Raw genomic sequence first — 20000 nt, forward strand, 5'->3', positions numbered from 1 at the left:
CTATACCAACATTAATAATTCTGTGTTTATATCTGATAAAAGGAAGCAAGCATGTTCTTAATGTTTAGGAAAATTAGTTGAAGTTCACAGAAGTCAGTGGGTTATCTATCTAGGAAGTGTAGAGCAAAGGCCTAAATTTCTGAAAGAAAGCCTAAATCGTAGGATTTGCCTCAAAACTAGCCTGCAAATGATTCTGAAAAGACTAATGTACTTATGAGGCAGAAGAGGGGAAGTGCAACAAGAGTAATATAAATTAATAACGGGAGTTATGACCAGTTGTGCTATCAGCATTTATTTTGATATAAACCACAGAATTTCTGAGTCTAGGCACTGTCTGAGCTATTGAGAGTTGGCATGCCAAGAGTTGTCAGCTCTCTTTGTATTTCCAAAGCAACTTGTCCCAAATACGTACTGATGTCAGCAGCACAAATGTGTGCATAGTCAATTAAAATGCTTTTCAGTTTTTTTTAAATACTGTAAATTCTGCAGTGGTGTTCTTCAGCTCTCACCTTCTGAAGATGAAAAAGCTACTGAAAGCACCCCTCTGTAAGACAGAATACAAAATGTCTTCTCATCCCAGGGACACACTGTGGTGACAGTTTCAGTGGCAGCAAAAACTAGAGCAGCTTTAGTACCAGCATTCACTGCCTGCGGTGCTGAACCGTTGGGGCCCAAGTTACAGATACGGGGTGGGTAATGGGTCAGCGAAACTTTTGAAGCCACGTGTGTTCCTTGGTACAGGAGTTTCCTAAAGTGAAGAAGACATCAGACTTGAACTCAGGGATGGCTATTATGAAATATCTTGGTCAGCTAATGGCAGCAGAAGGTTGAATTGCAATCTTGATATTCAACAGACGAATAGTTTGGTTTTCTTATTTTGCTTTTAGCTGATTGCAAAAGAACAATCTGTTTCCAGGAAAGACCGTTAGAGGATTTGGCAAATATTTGTTGGGGAGCAAGTCTCATTTCTCATCACAACCTCTTCATGTTTTCCCTTTAGAAAACAGTATCGTGCAGTTCTGCAAATCTTGCCCCAGTTCTGGAGAAGGATGTATTTGGAGATGGTAGAAGAGAAGTCTCGGTGTCTACAGCTATTTCACTTACTACCACAGAAGAACTGAAATGCTGACATAAATCTTTTTTCTTTTAGGAGAGTAACTGACATCAGGAGCCCTGATGCTATTTGAGTCGGAAGCCAGATGGCTGATAAGGAAAATGCAAGTAGCAGGTGACAATTAGCACACACACTGCCTTAGACTACCTGCATACCCCAGGACTGAAAGATTCACCAATCAGGTAACACACAGTATTGCTCCTGGAAGCTAATTATTGTGTTTTAGGAGTAAAAAATGAAAATTTGGTCATATAGGGAAAAATAATTGCTACAACTCTGTTTTGTTTGGTCACAAATCGTTTGATTTAGGGATGATCAACCTTAGTATTTCTGGTTTTATTAATATGACAGACATCTAACTGCTTAGTTTGTGGGATGCAGAATAGGTTGGGAAGCTGGTGAGAAATATGCTGTCACACGATGCCTGAATTATAATGGAGATAAAATGTACCAACTTCCCTCCTCCAGTTTATTCTCCTTGGAAAGATGCATGAAAAATAAATGGCTGTTTCTAGTGAAAGCAAGTGCTACTTCATCTAGAATAAGCATTCTGTTGTTAAAAGATTTACAATATTAACCATTCTCCACTACTGTTTGCAATCACTGCTGCTTCTCTGCTCTATTTTCATTTTTTGAACCTTCCTCATTTGCCTACTAGGTTTTTTTTCAGATAATCTGGAAGGTGAAGAATGACCAGACAGAACTCAAATGCCATTTTGTTATGCTTAATAGCTGATTAAAAAAGAGCTGGCCCATCTCTAGCGTTCACGCGCAAATGCTTTCTCTCGGGTTTTTTAAATTGAGTCATAATTGCCTATGCCAAAAGCTGTCAGTAGAACAGGATAGGAAGCAGTCAGCTCTTCTTAGTGTTATATAAAGTTGTCATTTTGGAAGAATGAGCAATGATAAAGAACTGTTGCAGTGCTTTTGCCCATTTTCACAGTAAACCATGGTGTTTGTGTTGCTTCTAGTGTGATCTCTTTTCTAATAAATTAAGTTTCTCTTGTAAGCAACGAGTTCAAAACAAAGCAATAGGAATTTAAGTACAATATATATAAGGAAAACGGGGCTGGATTTCTAGAAACATTTCTATCCGACATGGACGTTCTTGCATGTGGTATGATAATATATGAAAAGATTTAGGACTTTCATGTAAAACATGAAATTGAGTTTATTGTTTCTACTGTGGCAAGCACATTAGCAGATGCTAACATCTAGCTGTACATTAAAAGAAAAATTTAATATAAACATTCTTAACTCTGTATATAATCTATACATACACCATAGTATGCTGACTTCCCTCATCACGTGTGATTTCATGGGTAATATAAGGCATAATTAATATTTATAGTGTTTGAAATCTTAGCAGAGAATGCTATCGCTGACAATCTACTTTTTGGACAACAGAATTCCTACCTATTTTGAACAACTCACTTTGCTTTCTCATTAACATTCAAATTACTTTTAGGACGATTATTAATGAAAATCAATATTATATAAGCTAGCTCTGGAGCCACTGTTGCTTTTTAGTAAGCAATAATTTACTTTTAGTTCTCTGTAACCTACAAGGTAATGCTTCTGAAATTCTGTATTTCATAACTGTAGCTGAAAACCAGTCTTCAGAGTACCAACATCTGTGGCAACATGTGCTCATGCATTAATTTGCTGAGTCAATGTTCCAGCTTTCTGGTTCACCTCTTTTACTGAGGTGGTAACAGTTTTTCTGAAGCTGTTCTACAACAGAACTGGCTGCTTTCTCAACCAATGACTCATTGTTTTGTGTGTTACGCTTTAACAATTTCACAGGGGACAATCCGTCCCCATTCAATAGACATAACTTCCCTAGGTTGCTCATATGCCTCCTAGTGCTATTACTCTTCTGTTGTTATCTGACTGCAGCTATCAACTATATAGACATTATAGTAAGAAAATACAATCGTCTGACACACAAGCAGAAATCCAACTGACTGCAAGCTCTGTAAATCTGCCTTATAAATGACGCTTGCTGTTATAAAATATTAAGCAAAACTAGAAATGGTGAAGTTCTTCTAGAAAGCAAAAAATGCTAGAGCACAGAGGAGGAAGGTTTAGAGAGAAAATGTTAGATGCATGTGTTTACATAAACTGAGGTAGTGCTCAGTAACTTAAATAGGAACATGAAAGCAAGTGTGTTCTTATAGATGATAAACTCTCAACATGGAAATTATTCATTATATGCATGTAATAGTAAACTAGCTTTATGAAGCAAACTGCATCCAAAGAGACTGATTTGCTTGCAGCTGTAAGCTCTCTGTTTGTACTTCCTGTGTGTGTCAAGTAGCATAAATATTATTTAAGTGGTGGGATTTATTTTTTTTTTTTCCCCAGACAAGCAAAATGATGAAGACTGACAACTACAAATTGGCTATTTCTTTCAACTTTGTAAGTATCCAGGTTATGTTTGATCATTTGAAATTTAGATTTGGTGTCTGGGCAAGTCACAAGGTTGGAAGCATAAGAGAATGGCTTCTGTGTATAATTAACCGCATTCCAAAAATCCCTAGTTACAGTTAGGTCAGACATACGTAATTGATTATCCTTGGCATAAGACCTTTGACTTACACAGTAGTTTTGAAGCTAAAGTAATGAAAATCTGGAAAATTTAGTAGCCTTGCTGTGTAGTACCTGAGAGGAGATGGATACTGGGATGGCATTAATACATTAATCTTGCTGTTACTTCTAAATATAGTTTCGCTTAATGCTGTCTGATTTCCTAATGACATTGAGACATTGCTGTAACTCAGTACTTTGAATTCCTTAGCACCATTTCTCAAGATTTGTTCTAAGGCAAAGGTATTCCTTTGTTTGTCCTGGACTTCTGCTGTTTCCATTAGCAGTCTGTAACCCGTTTCATCCAAGACAACGTGTTACAGCCCCACAGCTGCCACTGTGAACTTCTGTTCCCTGGCCGGCTCCTTTGCTGGTGCCACAGTCACCTCACAGCAGACTAAGCAAGCAATATCGGAAGATGTATAGGTGAATGAACTGCGTGCTCCAACCTTGGCATTTTCCAGCTTCAGCCATCAGCTTTCTATTTCACACAGCACTGTGCTAAGTTGTCTGCCTTTGTCATGGAAATCTTCCTATTTGGGGAAATTGCATAATACTCTGATTCCCAGTATGCCCTTGAGCTTAAAAAAGAAAAAGAAGAAAAAAGTTAGCCTGCTATTCAAATCAGAATAGGGTAAAGATCTCATGAGCAAAGGCTTGAAAGTGCTGTAGTCTGTTGTATCAGTAGCAATACAAGAAATACTACATTCTGGGTATTTTGGGGTTGTTTCATCTGTCACATTTCCTATTTAACTTGATTCAAAGATTTTGGAGGAAAAAATATCTTTTAAGGCGTATCTGGGTTTTTGTTTGGTTGATTTTCTGTTTTCAAGTTGGTTTCTATTTTTGATTAATCTTCTGAGCAACTATATTCTATTTTTCACTATACACATTTTATTCAAAATACTGAAACTGAGGTGTTAAAATTCAAAGCCAGAATTGTATTAGTGTGTTTATAATATAATTACATTATCAGTATGTTTCTACCAGTATCTGATTTTAAAATTACCCCTATTTTTGCAGGGGTAATAAATATATAACAAAGAATTTATTGCCGAGTTCTATATTTAGCAATAATGATTATGTGCTTCTTTATATCAATAGATACTACATAAAGCTGTGATGTTTAATGCTTTATGAAAAAGTAAGCATGCTTTTTATTTTGTAAGAGTATATAGAGTTAACTTTATTGAACACCACCCCAGCCACCCCTCACCCCCCCCTTTTTTTTTTTTTTTTTTTTAAGTACAAGTATAGCTAAGATAGGAGGAGGTTTTCAAAACAGGGACTCTGGTAATGTGACTTATGCAGTATCAACTCTAAAGGTCAAATAATCTTGTTGGTTGCATATTAGAGACAATTTTCTAAGCTTTGGAGGGGGAAGAATGTTTGCATTCATGACTCATGTCCAGGCTAATGCTTTTATTTCCTACAATAATTATACAGTATCACCATGTTACAGACACAGGCTTCAAGTGGTTTTGAAACCAGCGGTGATTGAGTAATGTGGTATCTCACTCCCTCTGTTATAGGAATTACCAGGAACTTTAAGTCCTTTTTATTCTGTGTCTGGTTCCTAGCTCTGTCTGAGTAGTAGTTTCCTGCATTTGAAGATAAACCAAACCTTGTACCACTGGGCCCTTGGCCATCTTCTTCACTAGCTTTTGCATTCAGCAGTCAAAATACAGCTGTGTGCATGGTTTCCATCTCACCCATGAACATTCTAGGGCTGAAATGTTCAGTTTTGGGGAAAAAGTGAGTGAACTTTTTGCCCTTTATCCTGTGAGAATATTTGATGCATTTCCTAAAATAGCAGGCTTGCTTGAGAGTAAACTGAAGTCACCCATCTGCCTTGTTGCTCTGATTTGAATGAAATGTTTGTCAGCAGCTTATTTATCTACAAATAAATATTTGGTAGTGCTGTGCTTTGGTAGTGCTCTTATGTATTCAAATGAAAACAGCAAGAGAGACACAAAAAGCAGGGGAAACTATTTGTCTTTCCATTTAGAAAACAATCTCTAAAGCTGCATGTCATTTGTGGGGAGGGCTGGGAGGCAGACCTCTGGAAATCAAGGTGTGATTTGACTTCCACAGTACAAAAATATTTCATAAAGAGAATTACATATGTAACAAGGAAAGACATTAGGTCAGTTGATGCCATAGACAATTCTTTCTTTAAAACAAAGTATTTTTGTCTTTCAGTTTGAGGGCACTTCACAGTTTCTATGTAGCTTACATAACTGAAGAGATAATAAAATAACTGAAGCTTATTTGAACTTGTGCCATAACAACTATAACTTAAAATCACTACAAAAAGACTGTTTTCAGTCTTTGTGAAAGTCTAATACTCTGTGCAGCACAGCTGATGGTAATAAGGGCTGAGAAGTTGTGAAAAATTCCTTTTAATGTTTGGTATGTCCTTCTCTATTCAAAGGAGAAGTACATGGTAATTGTGTAAAACTCTACAGAGTTCAAAGAAAACATTAGATGGATGCAAGTAGTGTGCACTCAACTCTTCAAAATGTCGTGACTCAACGGAATTTCTTGTGGTTAGACTGTTATGCCCTCAAGAGGCGTCTCTGCAAATCTGGCAGCAGCACAGCAGTATTCACAAGGCAATGGAAATTTTAAATATTTTTCTTTAAATTTCTCGCTTGACTTTTAATATGTTTTCCCCTCACCCATTTAATTCTCTTCTCTGTAATAAGTTGGACAAAATTATAAGTTAACTTGTTTTTACTTGTAACTCTGTCTCTTTTTGGCTTGCATCAAAATAATTTTCTTAATAATGCCACAACATAGAGCACTTGCTCAAATTACCCTGAGAGATATGTGTTGAAATTGTTATGAGACACTTTTGCATTATTTACATCATGACGTTCTGTCAGTGTAGTAATACTCAAGACTGTTTATATTTCTGGATTTAACAAATATGTAAATCAGGTGCACATTTCCCTAGGAATGCAAATGTCTCTAATGAGGAAAGACAACAAACTTCAAACCAACCAAACAAAAGAACAGAATATGGTAAATAGCTTATGCGAAAGTGGGGAAAGAAATGTTGCTCAAGGAAGTGGACTAGAGATACCGGGCTGTAATCCTTGCCCTGGGATTGTTTAATCAGCTCATCTTGAAGCTCTGACAGATCAATTGTTTCTTAGCAGGGAGAGAGCTGGGGAAGAATGGCAGCCAGACAGAGTTTTCCCATAAGAAGGCATGAAAACTTCTGTTTTTCCTCCATGTGGCAACCTAGAGAGCTGAGAGGATTGAGTTCCTCTGGCTGAAATTGTTAACTCTGATAGAATACCACTCCAAAGGGCCCCAGCTCTCTGAAATACTTTCTTATATTGTAATAATTAAAATAGCTGTTTGATTTCAGTGTATAAGCACAGAATGGGAATAGCATCATGGTGAATTGAGTTTTAGTATTATAGAAGGATTTGAATGTCCTTCAGAGAAGCATTCAGCTTGGATTTCATGTCAAAACATTTCCCTGATTTAGTAAGGATAAGTGATATCTTTGAATCATAATGTCTAGATTGAGTATATGTAGAGTGGAAATGTTCTTTATTGTGCTGTGTTTGTGCTGTGCTTTTTATTATGCATTGCTCACGGAAAACTTTATCTTCCATTAAAAGCTGAATTCTATTCAGAAGTGCAATTAAACAAAATTTGCTCACTAAAATAAGACATCATTTATTTCAAGCTGGCTTCTATTTTGAATTTTGATGGCTTCCTGCTAAATATGCAAGCTTTCTTTTCTGTGAAATTAGTTCAGTATCTAAAAATCTGAATTACTTGGTATTTCGTTTTTCATCATGTAACTTCAGCCCTCAAAGTATTGGTAAGCATTATATTTCTCAATTAACCACCATCTTTAAGATGATCATTATGGTAAAATTAGCCTGAGTTCTCAAAAATCTATGAATTCTGAATAGTGTATGTGTAATAAGTGGGGTAAAATGTTTTAATTAACATTCCTCAGTAATCCTTTAACTGCATATTTTATGTAACTATTGCCTTTTCTGCCTATTTTCAGTCTTTTAACTAAGAAATGTGCTTTGTGTCTGTTATAGTAAGAATGTCAGTTTGGTTCTGTACTGTGACAGCACCACATTTATGAAGCCTCTGTCTCATTTGTCTCTGTCATTATATATCTGGTCTTGCTTTAACACATTCTCACTTGTTTGTACTGGCAAAGTGGATGGGGAAGGATCATTAGTAGGATAGCAAAACCACCTTGAAAAATGCTATCTTGATTTTCCCATGTGCTGCTTAATCTGTCATGCAGATACAGGTATTAGAGTGCTGGAGAACAAGTTCACTAAGCCAAATTATTTCCTAATAAAATCTGTCCCAAAGTTATGCCGAATCTCCACATCTGAATGTCTACAAAAAGCCCAAAAATGACTTATTGGTAGTATGTGCATGTGGTAATTCTTTGAAGATTAGAACATGTGGAGGGCTACTTTGGTAACTCTGACTTCTGTTATCCTAACTTCCATCATAAAGCAGAAAAGGTTTGCCACAAAATCAGCCGACACAAAATTTATTTGTCATTTCTTTCCCACTATTACACTTCCAAAAACTTTCTACTTTCCCTTTCCTAAAAGTTAACACCATGCAGGAGGTGTTAGCTCTGTACTCTTTGAACTCTGAAACCTTGTCTCTGGGGGAGTGAGGAGGCCAGAATTACTGTGAACTGCTGGTGCTGATGGTGAAAGAAAACTTGATATTCACAAAACTCTCAGTAGAAGCTGGACACGGACTTTATTAAATTGATACCTCAATATCTCTAATTGATACCATGGCTAGGTCTCCAATGGAGAGTGAGTTCAGTGACTTCCTTAAAAAATATCATTCACTAGATACACATTAAATTGACTTTTAAGTAGCACACAACTGCTGTCAGTTACAATGCTACCCAGAAATCTGAACCGTCAGGTGCCCTTAAGTCTTATTGATTTGGATGAATATTTTAAGAACTACTAGAAATTATATGTATAGTGTATAAAAGCAATCTTCAAATGTAGTCGTAACACAGACTATTATTTAAAAGACTCAGACCATCAATATGAGTATGTATGCCTTAATCTAATTTTGTATGAAAAGGTAAGAAAAAAGAATGCAAAGGTAAGAAAAAAGAATGCATAACAAAATAGCAGATAAATGCATTAATAGTTTATGGTAGTAAACTTGTCTAGGTAGGAGAGAGCAACTTTTGGATTTGCAACTTTTTAAAAGAGAAATTTCATGTAGGAATTTTTTAGTTGTTATATTAAAAACATCCTCCATCTTTCACGTTCCCTTCTTGTGTTCAAACTGCTCATTGCGAATATAAAATAAATCAAAGATAATCAAAATGGAAAATGTGGAATGAAGCATTCAGTAAAGAAAAAAATGAAAACTTTAGTAAACAGCCTGCCTTTTCATACTGTTTGAAAAGTTCTTCTTGACACTCTATTTTTGTTAATTGTAATTTGAAATTATAATTTCTTTTAACTGAGGCTTTTTTACCAGACAGCTGGTGTCCTTTGTGCCAGAAGTCAAATATGAAGACACACTGTGATGTACTGTATTGTAAAGTTGTCAGAATAGGACGTGGATTTTAAAACTACAGGAGTGAACAGAAGAGATGACCATCTTCTTTGTTCCTGTTTGTGATTATTTTAATGTATTTTTTCTACATAGCATCATCTATTTGCTTTTATTTTAAAATAATTTTGTCTTATTGACAACTTAATGATTTTTGGTGGGGTTTTTTTTTTTTTTGAGACTTCATAGGCAAGTATAGTTCCTAGTTGTTTGCTCTGTTCTCCTTCTCAAGGACAGTGGGAATGAGGGTTTTTTCCTTCCTGGGTTTATGTTGCTCTCTTCTTAAAACTAATCCTTACCACATTGATTTTACTGGCTTTTCAGATCTTAAAAGTTTTCTGAAAGAGTGGTGAGAAGAACAGCTGTATGAGAACAAGGAGCGCATGTTATTTTGATTTCCTTATGAAGTAATTATGATTTCTTTTTGAACAGGTATTAGCAGCAGTAAATGTAAACTCTTTGTGGATTTAATTTATGCAGGTTTTTTTTTAAAAAAAAAAAAAGACATTACAATATGAAATTACTGAATAAAAACATGCACGTGAAGTTGCAGCATGACGGTTACCTGGAAAGTTAACGCACAGTAATGAATATTGGAGAGCTGAGAGACTGAACTAAAATAATCTATTTTTAATTTGATGGTTATTAGCTTGCTTTTGCAGTTGTTTGGATTTTTGTAATGTTCTGTTGGTTTGTGTTTATCTTTCTCCCTTTACTGAGAATGGATTCTGTTCCATCTCAGTGTTGCCTGTCATCGTGAACTATAAATATATCTTTCCTCACAGTTTTGAAACTTAAAGGAATTCTGAAAATCCTTCATTCTTGAAGATCAAAAGCTACTGTAAACCTGGGTAAGTCAGCTTCGCTAGAGCTATTTGAAGTAATATCAGTTGACAATCTACCTACCAAACCTCTTGCTTGCCTAAAGTGTCTGTGAGCCAGTGAGTTAAGTAATGCTACAAATTTGATCAGTATTCTTATTTTTCACCTAGGTATTACCTCTGCTTTTTTACCCTTGATTTGGTTCTCCTCTGACCAGTTCTACTTAAGAAGTAGTGTGTGTTTTCTGATCCCACTTGATCCCAGGCAGTTTCAAAGTCACTCAATCTTTTTTTTTAAAGGCATCATTCCTCCATGTTTAAATAGAACCAAGCAGGAAGAAGACAGTAATGCTTAAGCAGGGCTATTGCTGAATATGTTTCCTTCTGAGCTCTGTTAACTTGTGATCTTTAATTTCAGCTGAGCTTCGACTACGATAATTATAAAAAACAAACACATACCTCCCCCCCCCATAGAAGAGAGAGACACAAAGTTACAGAAAAAAGGCGAAATAACACTGTTTTGCATTAAGCAAATGGACGAGGAGGAGAAGCCACGCATAGAACTTTTTCCTTTGTGCCTTGTCTTGTTTGCTCTTAGTTTTACCTCTGAAGAGTATGGATTGTTTAAAATATTTTGAAGCTCCTCCTGTTGTAATCACTACATTCCACTGCATTCACATTGCCCCAGTTTGTCTCAGGCTTCACCTAAGTCCATCTTTGTTTCTACATGTTAGGGGCCCTGCACGTAATTCACGTTAGTTGTTTTTAATTTGTATTAAAACCAGCAGGACAGATAAAATAAAGAAAATGCAGAAGGAATTAAGTGGAAGCTCACATGAAATGGACTTCCTACACAATAAAGCGTTTCCCCTGACCCCGGTGAATGCAAAACTTTGTATAATTAAAATTTTCTTTTTATTTTTACATTATGTAGCAGTTTTCAGCAGTCTGTACCAAAATTATACAGAACCACAGTTGACAGAATGATGGTTTTCCAAGCAATGTACAAAAAGCCTAACTCATTTCTGAGTTCAGTCTGCATAAAATGTGAGATGTATGGTAGTTCTCTATTCATTACGCTGCATTTCAGAAGTTTTATGTGACCCTGAAATGTAGTTCTTTTTCAAAAAAATGCAACTTTAGGTTGGTATGTTTGTTAAGTTTGAAAACTGAATTGTAAATCTTCCCAATGTTGAGATGTTCCCAATGTGAATGCCCCTTGTTTATTTTAAATGGCCTCTTGGGTTCCTTTCTGCTCTGTTTTAAATGTAGATGAGGAACTTATCCAAATGGTCTTTTTTCAAATATGGCCTTTTATCGCTGGATTATATCTAATACAAATTCATATGTGGATTTAGCCAGGAGATACAGTACTGGATTGTATTGCTGTATCTGACTGCCAGTATTGTTCTGGTAATGATTGCAGTACAGACAAAAAGCGCTGTCCACAGCTTGAGCTTGATTGTACACTCTGTCATAGAGAAAGTCAAGGGAAATACAAGCTTTCATTTGTGAAGCAAACAAAACAACCGTGTATGTTCATTTCAGCTCCACTTCATTTCCAGTAAGAGCAAAATAATCTCAGAAAGTCAAAGAGGAATCAGACCAGGCTTCCTACTGCTCGCCCACTTTATGCCTATCAGTCAATTTATGTGAGGAACAAAAATACTGTATAAAAGTGTGTCCTCTGAAAAATACTTACGACATGCTTATTCCAGCTTATTTCCTTGCTTTATTTTATTTCATTTTGTTACTGAAAGAAAAGACTGACATATTCCTCTGTGGCTTATGTCTTTAGGAATATTTAGGGTAGTCCCGCTGATTAAGATTTTCATATTCATACAGAATGTAATCAGCATGAAATTGCAAAAAGAAAGCCATCCTTCTATTTTGGCAATGAAAATGCAGAATAGACAACTCAAAGTTTATGTCTTCTATTTATCTTAAGTACATGATGGGTTAATCGTTCATGAAGTAATCATTATCTTACAAGTATGGCTAACAGCTCAAGAGAAATGAAAAATAAAATAAATACCATGCTGTTATTTTTCTTTATTATTGGAAGATGTTCCATGGTGTCAGTGCATGCAGGGAATGTTGGACAAGTGTTTAAAGAGATTAAGCTACTGTTTGGGAAGGATTTTAAGAGAATACTGGAAAAGCTATTATACAGTGTGCTACTTTATATTTTACAAGGTTATAAAAACTTGCAGAATAGGTAACAAGATAGAGTAAACAAATACTTTAATGCCTTCTGAACTCCTGGGGTGTTTGCCTAAGTAAGAGAGACATAAGCTTTTAATTTTTAATACAAGCAAACTTTCTTTCAAGTACCAAATTTTGTGGTATAGCAACTGCAGATCATAGAAGAATATGGCTGAAGTAAGCTTTTCAGATGTCACCGACTTTATTCCCCACCCATACGAAAGGATCAACGAAACCATTTATGATTAGTATTTGCTCTGTCTTCTAAGTATCTTTGGGTAGTACTTCAGTAGTTTTAATACTTCTTTTTACAGTTAGGTTTTCCTAAGACATTACATACATAGGCTCTTGGTTTGGTGTCATTAGTACTTGTTTTTCCTCTCCATTTTCTAATGGGCTGATGTTGTTGTCCCTGCCTTTCCCCTGCCCAACTTTTCTGCTTCCAATAAGGTTTTGATACTTTAGATTCCTTTCGAGTTTCCCCTGCGGATTCCTTTCTAGTTTCCTCTGTTTTTGTCTCTTGCATTTTCTAGCTTGTGTTATTCATTCATATTAAGCTCGATCAAATCACTACAAGTTTTTGGTTGGGTTTGGTGGTTTGTTTTTTTAATTTCAGATAAATGAAAAACCCGTTAACTTTATCCAAGTTGGGTTTTTTTCCTCTGTTTACATTCATCTGCTTCTAAGAGGGAGTGCCTCCTGAATCTTGGACAACTTCCCTGATGATACAGGAGGTGACATGGTAGTGGTGGGTGTGGGTGGGGTGTCTGGTCCATAAGCCTGAGTTCTGCTTTCAGTTGCAACATTATGAACTCTGTCTAAATGAGTTTCTTCCAATGGAGTAGTCTTTTTTCCTTTGGTGTCCCCCCCTACTTTTTTTTTTTTTTTTTCTTAAAACTATAAACCAGTTTACCAGGTTCACCGCACCGACCTGCAAACACATGATGGTTTGGCCATAAAAAGGGAAATTCATGAGAACCTCAGGGAACTTTAATAGAAAGTTGTGTATTGAGTGAGTCTGACTTTTTAGACTCTAAAGGGTACTTAGGGAGAAGAAGAAATGATGGGTAGAAATGTCTAAGTTTTTTATGCTTAAAAGTCTTTTGCAACAAACAAATGAACATTTCTAGCTACACAGAGCATCCATTTTTGAAAAGAACCAGTCACTACAAAAGAAGTTTGTTTAAAATGAGTCGTCTTTGATCTTAGAAAGAAATAGAAATTGTGGACAAGGCTGTTATTCTTTTAGTGTCTCCCCTCCTTTACCCTCCAGTTAAATCTATTTAGAAATAAGTGTACTTTGTGGAGGTTAATAATGACTGAGAAGTTCTCTTAAGAAAATCCTGTCTCTCTACCCATCATTTGAGATCTGTATGAGGAAGTATGTGATGGGCGAAACATCAAGTCTAACAAAGCAACAGAAGCATAGTGGAAACACGAGCAGGAGGCAAGGCTAATGCTGTGGGAATGAGACTTATTACTGTTGAGTTTCAAAGCCAATGTAATGTTGTACTGAAGTGGAGCTATGAAAGTGTCTGAAAAATATCAGTATGCTAATGTGAAAAAAAAAAAAAAGAAAAAAACCAGAACAATTCTTCTACTTAAAGGCTACTTTAAATATTTGTTTCTAAAAGTAATGTGTCTGCCAATCTTGGCATTAAAATTGGGTGTTTTCTGTTTTATAGGTTTTATATTATTAGTAGCAATTATATTGTAATGACTTCTATCCATTAGTACTACGGGGGAGTTAAATCAACTGGAGTGTGCACTGGTAACAGCCATGAAGTCCTAGGTCACCGCCAGTTTGTTACGGTATTAAAGAATGTCACGGTGGGTGCAGTTTTATGTCAGAAAGAGTTGCAGAGTTAAGTAGGATAACATTACTGTGTCAGGATAGTGGGAAAATAAATGCATAACAGCTGTTATTAGACACTGTAAGTACAAAATAAATCTGTTCCCAAGAACACCATTGTGAATGAAAAAGGAGAGGGAGAATAATCCCTTGCTAGTAGCTTTTAGCATAGTGGGATAAGCTGCTTTCTGCCTTCTTTCTGATGTTTTTCAGGATTTCTCCAGGTAGACTAGGGAATTTTATACAGACATTGTTACCTTGGGAGAACTTTCAGGTCTCCAATCTTTATTTTTACTCAAGATTCAGTAAACTGCAGGAAAATCAGTACTTATCGCAGATTTGCATATTATTTGGTTTTGATAAAAATGTTGGTTTTGCCAAATCTTCTGGAACCTTCAGGAAACTGAGGGAAAAAAAAACCCCAAGTTACTTATACACTTCTGTTCTTCTATTTGTAATTTCTGCTACTTTTTAATTGATGTCTGTATGTTTCAATTTTTAGGTATTGCACTGTTGTGCCTGATCCATTCCCTTCTCTGGTTTCCAGAAACTGGTATGTATGAACTTGCATTAAACGTTTTAAGTGATTAAAGCCCTGTAAAGGACAGTGAGTTACATGTGAAAATCTCTCTTCTAAATTAGCGATAACATGGGAAGTATCCAAAACAAGTCAGTTCATGTAATGCATACGTTTGGGTTACCAGTCCCCATGGGAATATGTCAGAAGACAAGCTATGTTACTAAGTTAACCAAACACAAATTTGTCTTACAATTTTTCCGTTCATTCAAATGGGACATGAATATTTTGTTTCCTAATCTGCACAATTACCCTGGAGCTCATGTTGTAATGTGTCAGTACAATGACAGCTTCCCCTGAATGACAACTCACAGCTATAGTGAAAAATGACAGGATTTGTAAACTAAGGTTGTTTAAAGAAAAGGCACAGTTCTTGAGTGACTATTTCTCAGTTAATCATAACTGCATTTTACAATACACCTTAAAGATACTTATTTTAAAATGGGTCTAATTAACATGCTTAAAGGGACTTGTAGTGGTGTATAACACAGAATATGCTGTACTACCACCTACTAACGCAATATTGTTGATGGCAATTAGAAGATGCTCAAGAGAGATTCTACACATTCTACAATGCGATCTAGTAAAAACAAGCCAGTAGTAATGGGTCTCAGAGTTTGTAAATGTTCACCTTAGTGGCAGGCTTTTTCATCATGCCTTTTCTTGTTACTTGGGTAGTTACTGTCACTAGCCTTTTTTCTAATGGAGGCCTTATTTTTCATGTAGCATAAGCCACTACTTGTCTCCCTGAATGTACATTTGTGTGGAACTCTGTTATATATGATATTTCATTCTATTTATCCTGAAGTTTCCTTAATGGCATCTTGCTTAACAAAAAAGGTGAAATGAGTATTTTACACTCATAAGCGTAGGAAAGGAGTCTTGGACTGAAAGCTGACTGGGAAGCTCTCTCGTGATTTTCATCCTCATGAATGGAGCTAGAACTCTGAATATAAATCACTGTAAGGTTTGCTATGTTTTTTAAATATGAGTTTTGGAACTTGAACTTGTATCTGTGCCATACACTGACTGTATTTAGTTTCAGCTCTTGGGACAAGGGATTGACTATGTAACATTTGTACGGCAGCTAGCATAAGCCTTTATTTGTACCTGCGGAGTAGGGGAATTGCTGCAAAATAAGTACCTAATTCTAATAATAATGTGATCCCCCCAAAATAAGGAGAATAACTCCCAACATTCTAAGTGCTTTTGAACACTTTCAAAATGTTCAGAAAGTCTGCGAAATGTTCAGAAAGTTTTAAGGTGTAGTAAGACAGAAGTCTTAACATAAGTATGCTGCAGACATTAAAAAGACTAATGCTGTTGTCATGCTGATTTCATTTTTCTTTTGTTGTATAAATATATATATAGTACATAAAAAAAATATTGGAGATGATCTGAATTGGTTCATAAAACCTTGCTGGTTTGCAAATCATTACGATATTTTAACTGCACTGCCTGGTTCTGAGTTAGTGTCTGTAGGCATCTTGCATTATATTATACCTGGGAATTGCAGCTGAAACTTGTGGCTACACAATACTGTTCTGGAAACTTGGTATTTAAGGTTGAAGGAACAGAGCAACTTCTATGCAAGATCTCTGATGCGAAATTCTGGTCATGGTAACTTCTATAGCTTCTCCTTTGTTTAAATAATGCTGATTGGTTTTGCCTTTCCACTGCACTTCAGTGGAAGCACCTTTTTTTTTTTTGACTTTTTACTTTCAGCTTAGCTTCTTAGATTCTTCATGTTTATGGCCATTGATTTTCTTGAGATGTTCCTACAATGCTTAAGAAATTCTTCTCTAATTAATCATGCCATATGTACTTGATACCAAAACCCAGAGACTTTGAAAGGTGCATTGCTTTCTAGAAAGTGTATACTTCTATACATTTTACTCAGTATATGTAGATATGCATGGTTGGTAAATATTTGGTATATTGGTACTTGAAGAAGGTCTGTATTGGGTTTGTGTGGCAAGGTTTTGGTAGTGGGGTGGGATGGTATAGGGGTGGCTTCTGTGAGAAGCTGCTAGAAGCTTCCCCCATGTCCGACAGAGCCAATGCCAGTCGGCTCTGAGACAGACCTGCTGCTGGCCAAGACCGAGCCTGTCAGTGATGGTGGTGGTGCCTCTGGGAGAACAGATTTAAGAAGGGGAAAAAAACCTGCAGCCAAAGAGAGCAGGGAGAACATGTGAGAGCAACAGCCCTGCAGACCAGGTCAGTGAAGGAGGAGGAGGAGGAGGTGCTCCAGGCGCCGGAGCAGAGATTCCCCTGCAGCCCGTGGGGAAGACCACGGTGAGGCAGGCTGTCCCCCTGCAGCCCAGGGAGGTCCACGGGGGAGCAGATCTCCACCAGCAGCCCAGAAACGAGGACCCCATGCCGGAGCAGGGGGATGCCCGAAGGAGGCTGTGACCCCGTGGGAAGCCCACGCTGGAGCAGGCTCCTGGCAGGACCTGCGGATCTGTGGAGAGAGGAGCCCATGCTGGAGCAGGTTTGCTGGCAGGACTTGTGACCCCCACGGGGGACCCACGCTGGAGCAGTTTGTGAAGAACTGCAGCCCGTGGGAAGGACCCACGTTGGAGAAGTTCGTGGAGGACTGTCTCCCGTGGGAGGGACCCCACGCCAGAGCAGGGGACGAGTGAGGAGTCCTCCCCCCGAGGAGGAAGGAGCGGCAGAGACAACGTGTGACGAACTGACCCCAACCCCTATTCCCCGTCCCCCTGCACTGCTGGGGTGGGAGGAGGGAGAAAATTTGAGAGTGGAGTTGAGCCGGGAAGGAAGGAGAGGTGGGGGAAGGTGTTTTGAGGTTTGGTTTTATTTCTCATTATCCTACTCTAGTTGATTGGCAATAAATTAAGTTAATTTTCCCCAAGCTGAGTCTGTTTTGCCTGTGACGGTAATTGGTGAGTGATCTCTCCCGGTCCTTATCTCGACCCATGAGTCCTTTGTTATATTTTCTGTCCCCTGTCCAGCTGAGCAGGGGGGGAGTGATAGAGTGGCTTTGGTGAGTACCAGGCCTCCAGCCAGGGTCAACCCACCACAAGGTCTCTCTGAAAAGGATGACTCTGAAAAGGGTGATGAGTTTGAATTTCCAGTAATTAAATGATAGTCAAATAATTTCACAAACATTAAATAACCTTAATGAACAAATAGGATTTCTAATATTCAACAGTTAATGACTACAACAATTTGTTTTCAGCAGTTGAAAGGCATTTAAAATACTCCAATACTTTACTGTGTTAATACTTAAATTGTATTACTTAGGATAATAATAGGATTTTAAACTGGTATTTCTATTACTTATATGCCTGTAAGATTTCACACAGACATTTAGTACTACCCACTTGGACAGCTGACTTTACCTAATTACCATTCTCAAGATGCAGTAACTCATTTTCCCCCACACCCATGCTATATATACTTTTCATGTGATGGGTTATAAAAACTCTTACTCTGAGGACTCAGTAATCTGTTTTTTTAGTAGACTCAGTTCAAAATGTTCTGCAGTCACAGGTAGTATTGCCTGGGCGTTTTACATCAAGAAAAGCTGAGTTTATATAATAGAAACAGAATATATAACATAGGGCTAATAGTATTTGTGATCTTTCTGCTCCCACATTCTAATAGAAATTGAACGATTTTTTTTTCTTTTGTTTCTGTTTGTGATCACTAATTCACGTTTTTCCTACGTCCCAGGATAGCTGGTCATAAATGAATGGATCTATGTCTAGTGAGTCCAGCAATTATTAGAACTACTTTAAAAAGTTTTTTTAGAATTGATGACATGACTGAGACTAGATGACAAAAAAATCTAATAAAATACTGTATCTTAAGAAAAATGTAACATTAGTGTCATATAACATTATTTGATGATAGATAACCTAATGTAAATGCATGAAATAATTGTCATCGCCTACCTGAAGACAAATAGCTTCTCCTGAACTAGCAGGCTTTTCCATATAAAATGCTACTATTTTACCAGTTTTCCCCATTTTTTTGCCAAATAAATTTTATAATGGCCATAAATGGAAAGTGTGATATGTCAGCTTAAGCATTACAGTATTAACAGAGGGCATTTTTCTTGTGATTCTATATAATTGCAATCAATTACATTGTTACCTGAAAAATTGTTCTGTAGTACTGTCACTTGAAAGAAATGCTGTTTCCTTCCATTTCCCCACATATCTAAATGTCAAAATGTGTGGAATCAGATGCACATGGATTGTCAGCGTGTGTGTGGCTGGAATTTTATGATCATAATGCTACCTTTTGCCATAAATATCTGAAATGGAGATCTGCACCTGTTATCCTAGCAGACTGGGACAAGAGGCTGTCACCTGGTATGGTGACGTTTGAGTGGAAACGTCAGTTAGTTCATTCTGTTCTGATAACAGCACTACCACATTGCAAGGATTTGTCAGGAGAAAAGTGTCCATGGTATAAAAGAAAGGTCAAATAGTATTATCAAAAACACTTAAAAATTAATTATAACAGTTTCAAAGCTTTTTTTGTTATGAGTTGGAAAGTACTTCCCCTCATGCATATGTAGAGGGAGTAAAATGAAGGTAAATTTTGTAAATGTGAAAATTGCTAAGGATTCTGGGCTAAGATGAATTAACTGCCAGGCAACTACTTCATATCATATTTGCTAAGTTGATTTGGGGTCCAAAACAAGTTGTCTGAAATTTTTACCAGAGGTGTAGTGGATGTCTGCATTTCATCTGACACACTGATATCCCACACTTAATGAACGTAACATTTCTAGTATATCAGTAAACTAAATCAATATGTATTCACATGAGGAATTAAATGACTTTCATGGCTGCTAAGTACTGACTATCCTGTACATGTCTGGACATCTCCTTATTCTTGTTACTCCTGTTTCATGGAGAAGCAGTTCTCTTTGCTTTTTGTAGCTAATAGTAATTTAACAGATATTAGCTGGCAGCATTTGAAAATGAGTTTTTTTCTCTAGCTCTCTTACTGTAACTTTTTGTCCTCAGCCTCATCAGAATGATCAGGATGCCAAATTTGGCCTCAGAGAGTGCTATCTTTTTTGTTAGAAAGCCGACAATTACTTCAGTGTATTTGTAAGGCTGCTCCTTATATAGACTATCTTCCTCTCTTTCCTGGTTTTTCTTCTTTCGCCTTTGCTTTAACTTCATAGCAAGGAGTCAGTCATCCTAAATACCACAAATAGTTATACAAAATAATGTTAGAGTTCCCATTTTACTGCTGATACTGAAA

At 36.9% G+C, this 20000-nt stretch overlaps 1 long non-coding RNA gene across 1 annotated transcript; it reads left to right on the forward strand.

Moving 5' to 3' along the window:
- The first annotated feature begins 1156 nt into the window (after window positions 1-1156).
- LOC128153965 (uncharacterized) lies at window positions 1157-16957 on the forward strand. The gene is made up of 4 exons (XR_008239175.1): window positions 1157-1296; window positions 3482-3535; window positions 10084-10149; window positions 14679-16957. It is a non-coding gene; the product is annotated as an uncharacterized LOC128153965 (long non-coding RNA).
- The last annotated feature ends 3043 nt before the right edge of the window (window positions 16958-20000 follow it).

The sequence above is a fragment of the Harpia harpyja genome, chromosome 18 (assembly GCF_026419915.1).
Source record: "Harpia harpyja isolate bHarHar1 chromosome 18, bHarHar1 primary haplotype, whole genome shotgun sequence".
NCBI classification, from domain to species: Eukaryota; Metazoa; Chordata; class Aves; order Accipitriformes; family Accipitridae; genus Harpia; species Harpia harpyja.